This window comes from Dermacentor albipictus, chromosome 1 (genome assembly GCF_038994185.2).
Source record: "Dermacentor albipictus isolate Rhodes 1998 colony chromosome 1, USDA_Dalb.pri_finalv2, whole genome shotgun sequence".
NCBI classification, from domain to species: Eukaryota; Metazoa; Arthropoda; class Arachnida; order Ixodida; family Ixodidae; genus Dermacentor; species Dermacentor albipictus.
The window spans coordinates 116851622-116856117 of NC_091821.1; the positions used below are offsets into that span (position 1 = coordinate 116851622).

General features: G+C 51.6%; 1 pseudogene; it reads right to left on the reverse strand.

The window, feature by feature from the left end:
- Nucleotides 1–1257: 1257 nt before the first annotated feature.
- LOC135907842 (uncharacterized) lies at nt 1258–4293 on the reverse strand (annotated as a pseudogene).
- Nucleotides 4294–4496: the final 203 nt, after the last annotated feature.

A 4496-nucleotide genomic window follows, 5' to 3' on the forward strand; every position in this document is an offset into this window, starting at 1 on the left:
GGCGACCCTGTGGCCAGGTGGTAATCACGAACTGGGTAAATTATCGCAAAGTCCCCATGCCGGAGATATCACCTGAGAACGCTGAAGAGTGGGCAACACACATACGAGACGCTCGTAAAGCAACATCTAAGCGGCTATAGCGCTCACAGCGGAAACGCCGGCAGTTGACAATCATCTGCTACATATGTGGGAAGCCAGAAGGGGGCTAACTAAACTATGGAGAAAACAGCGACTTATTCGCAAACTGCGCCACAGAATTGCTGAAATATCCGAGCGGGCAAACGCTTACGCACAGCAGTTAGAGACAGCGAGTTAGGCGAGCTTTTGCGACTTACTTCGCGAAACGTTACACACCTCCAAGACATGGGCGATACTTCGCAGCATAATGGAACCAGGAAAAACAAAAACGGCCAATAACCGCACCCTTCAAAAACTTGCCGGAGAATTTTCAGGAACAGATCAGGCCCTCCTCACTAAGCTTAAAGAGAAGTACGTAGGAGCAGTAATCACTCTCCCTTGCACCTTGCCATACCAAAGGCAAGAAAACGCGGTGCTAGACGCTCCGATAACTAAGGCAGAACTCTTCGCGGCAGCGAAATTAAGCTGCGAAGAGAAATACTGCTCCAGGACCAGATCAGCTCACAAATGCTATGATCCGGAACCTGAGCGACGAACACCTAGAACAGCTTACCCGGTATTTTAATGAACAGATATGGGAGAGGGGCGTGGTTCCACAACAGTGGAAGGAGGCCAAAATCTTGCTTATTCCGGAAGCAGGAAAACCTCATGATCTACAAAATCTCAGACCGATATGACTAACCTCCTGTCTTGGCAAATTATTTGAGAAGGTGATCCACACACGTCTCATGTCTTACATTGAAGACCGCAACCTATTTCCCACAAACATATTCGGCTTTCGCCAACATTTGTCGACACAAGATGTTTTCCCGCTACTTCGCGAAGAAGTTCTTTGCAACACCACGGTTGGTGCGGAACATCTCGTCCTGGCTCTTGATTTGAAAAGCGCATTCGACACTATTTCACATGAAATTATCTTATCTGAGCTAAATGACATCGGTTGTGGACAAAGAATCTATGACTACGCCCGCTCTTTCCTGACCTCTCGCATCGCGACAATAGGCATCGGCACTACACTGACTGACTGACTGAAAAACTTTATTGGTCGAAGTATTGATAGGGAGCGGGTGGAGCAGTCCTTAAGGGGCCGTTCCTTATTAAGACTAGGTGGGCTCCTCATTACAGAAGCCCATTGGCTGTAGCCGCGACTCGGACACGGCCGACCAGGGCGTTCTGGCTCGCCAGGTCGGAGCAGCCGAGCAGGGCAGCCTCCCAGTCGTCCCGGGTAGGGTTGGGTATAGGGGGAAGGTGCGGGGTTGATTGGCATGCCCACACCATGTGGAAAATGTCCGAAGATTTTTCCTCACAGTGCGGGCACTTCCCTGTGTACGCAGGGTCGAAATGTTTTAGGACTGCCGGGCACAGCAGTGTTTTAGTATAGAGGAGAAGGAGCAAACGCTCCTCCGCCTTCGTGAGGCCCTTACAGGGCTTGAAAGATTGCATGGCCGTATTGGTAATGTTTGGTGATTTCCTTAAAGGTAAATGCCGGATTGGGGTCGGAGTCCGCAGTGAGAGGAGCTAGACGAGGGCGATGCCCGGAGAGTCAGCGCGCGGGCAGCGGCGTCGGCTGCTTCGTTGCCCTCGAGACCTTCGTACGCGGGAGTCCATATTATCGTGCGGGACGCGGGGACCCCGAGATAATTGCTGCCTTGAAGTAAGCGGTGCGCCAAATAGGGAATAAAGCCCCTTTCGATGTTTCTGCAGGCCCCTCGCCAGTCGCTAATAATGACCCGCGAGTCTTGATCTGCGGGGGCGATAGCGATGGCCACCTCTTCCGCATGTGTTATGTCTTGTGCTTTGAACGTAAGGCCGTTCACCGTAGTGTTTTGGTGGACGACTGCGGCCGTATACCAACCCCCATGGTGTGGGCCGGAGGCGTCCACGTAGAATACTCCGTGCTTGTTCCCATAGTGACGTGCCAATGCTTCCGCCCGCGCGAGGCGCCGGCCACTATGGTCGTCTCGTGTCGTGTTGGCCGGGCTAGGGTACGCGTTATATGCAGACGATATTACCCTATGGGCAACCAGCGGCTCGTTAGGACAAAAAGAACAAATCCTGCAAGAAGCAGCGACCGTTGTTGAAACCTTCGCTCGCAGCAGCGGAATGAGCTGCGCTCACGATAAATCAGAATTTATCAGGATACGAGGTGGAGACCGTCAAACTCACAAACCGGTCAACCTCTTTCTGTAGGAGACGGCCAGATAAGGGAGGTCCAGAAAATGCGAGTCCTCGGACTGTGGCTGCAAAGCAACAAACGAGTAGATCACACCATTAAAACCCTTAGGACTACGGTGAAACAGATCTCCCTTATGATTCGTAGAGTAACTTTTCACCGAAAAGGTTTCAAGGAAACAGAGACGATAGCCTCCCTTTCCAGGACCCCACGAAAGCAGAACTAAAGGCCCTAGATGCGTTGATCAGAACGTCGTACAAAGCGGCTCTCGGCCTACCACAGGGAACCTCTACTGAACGCCTGCTGGCCCTCGGGATTCACAATAGCTACGAGGAGCTACGGACAGCGACGCTCATATCTCAACGGGAGAGGCTTAGCTTAACCTCCTCTGGCAGAAAATTACTTTGCCGCGTGGGTTACCCTACTCGTCTACAGTATGCGGGAGAAGAACTCGAATCTCTGCCCAAAGTCCTTCGTGAAAGGGTCATATGTAGCCACAATCCCTAAGAACATGAGTCCGAAGTACCACCGGGGTCGTAGAATTGCTCTAGCTCCAAAGTTAATGCAGCAGTTCGGTGGAAACCCAGATACAGTATACACATATGTCGCTCGATGTGGTGCTTACAAATACGCCCTCGCAGTAGTAGGAGCGGCCGCAAATCAAGGGCTTGTGACTTGCGTCACGGCTAGAGTTGCATCTGCGAATACCGCAGAAGCTTCAGCCATCGCGCTAGCTATTAAAACTAAGGACGCTCTGGGACAATCGTCGATAACTCTCACAGATTCCCAAGTCGCATGTAGACTCTTCCTCACCGGGAGGCTACCACACAGCACCACTCGCCTAATAGGATCCAACCTAACGCAGAAACACATGATCATCTGGTGCCCGGGTCACGCAGGACTCGAGGGCAATGAGAGAGCGGACGGCGCAGCTCGTGCTTTTGTCAACCGAGCGGCCAACCACTATCACGAAAACCCCTTCTTACCACGAGACATCCTTGAGCACCAGCGGCGCGAGCGAAGAAAGTACAGTCCACCACACCCTGACCTATCCAGGCAGGACTCTTATGACTGGCGCCGAATACAGACGCACACATTTCCAAACATTTATTTGAAACATGCCATTCACCCAACGCTACAGCGTTCGCTGTCCTTGGTGCGGAGGCCGGCCAACTCTCGCCCACAATACGTGGGACTGCCAGAACAGGCCACCCAAAATTAATACACCAAAAATAGCCGGCAAACTTTCCGGAAGGGAGCAGTGGGAGACTTGTCTCGCCAGCGAGGATCGGGAGATGCAACTAGCGCTCCTCGACCAGGCACGGCGGACCGCTCATGCCAGTGGGGCCCTGCACTAGAGGTTCCACCCACTCGCTTTCTGCATTTTTTTTAATAAACGTTTTTATATATGCTGACAGCTTCGTGTGCGCTGTGTTTTCGCCGCTTAGTTCGCGTTGAACCGGGAGGCCACACTAAGGTCAATTCGCTCGCTGCTACTGCAGTGCTTCCTCACTAGCGTTCTGACAGCGAGATTCCGCGGTCATTGAGTGAGATATGTTCATGCTTGCTTGTGCGCGCGTGACACCACGCTTGTTAATTTAATTAGTAAGCAAATGTTTACAAGCTTGTACGGCTGATAAAACTGCAACCCTTACTTCGTATAGCTGTCTACTAATTTACTATCGCAATCGATGGCAAAACTGAGACTTGTCTTCTTTCCCACTCCTTCCCCACTCAGGACAAGGAGCCATCTTCTTTTGGAATAAATAGCTTATTCATTCATCATTTATCTATTATCGTGCAGGGCCGGTATGTATGTAACGAACAATTTCATTTTCGGTTCTTATCACCTACCCAAGCAAAAAAAACTGAGCTCGGCAAAATATCAGGCCGACGCCCATGACCAGTCGGGCCGATCTTGGTTTTTGCACGTGGCCAGACCGTTTGCCGACCGCCGGCAGGTCATGACACCGGGCCGGCATCATGACCGCCGGTTAAATCGGCAACGGCCGCGTTCGACCGACACACGGTCCGGTGACTTCCCCACGATGGCAACAGCATGGCTTGACCGCGGCCAGCGTTCTTTTGTCGGGATTCATTTTTAGGTTCTCTTCTTTTCCTTTTTTGAGTGACGTATACCGGGTGCTTTTTCTTATGTCATTTTTAAGGCCTTTTGTCGTAGTGC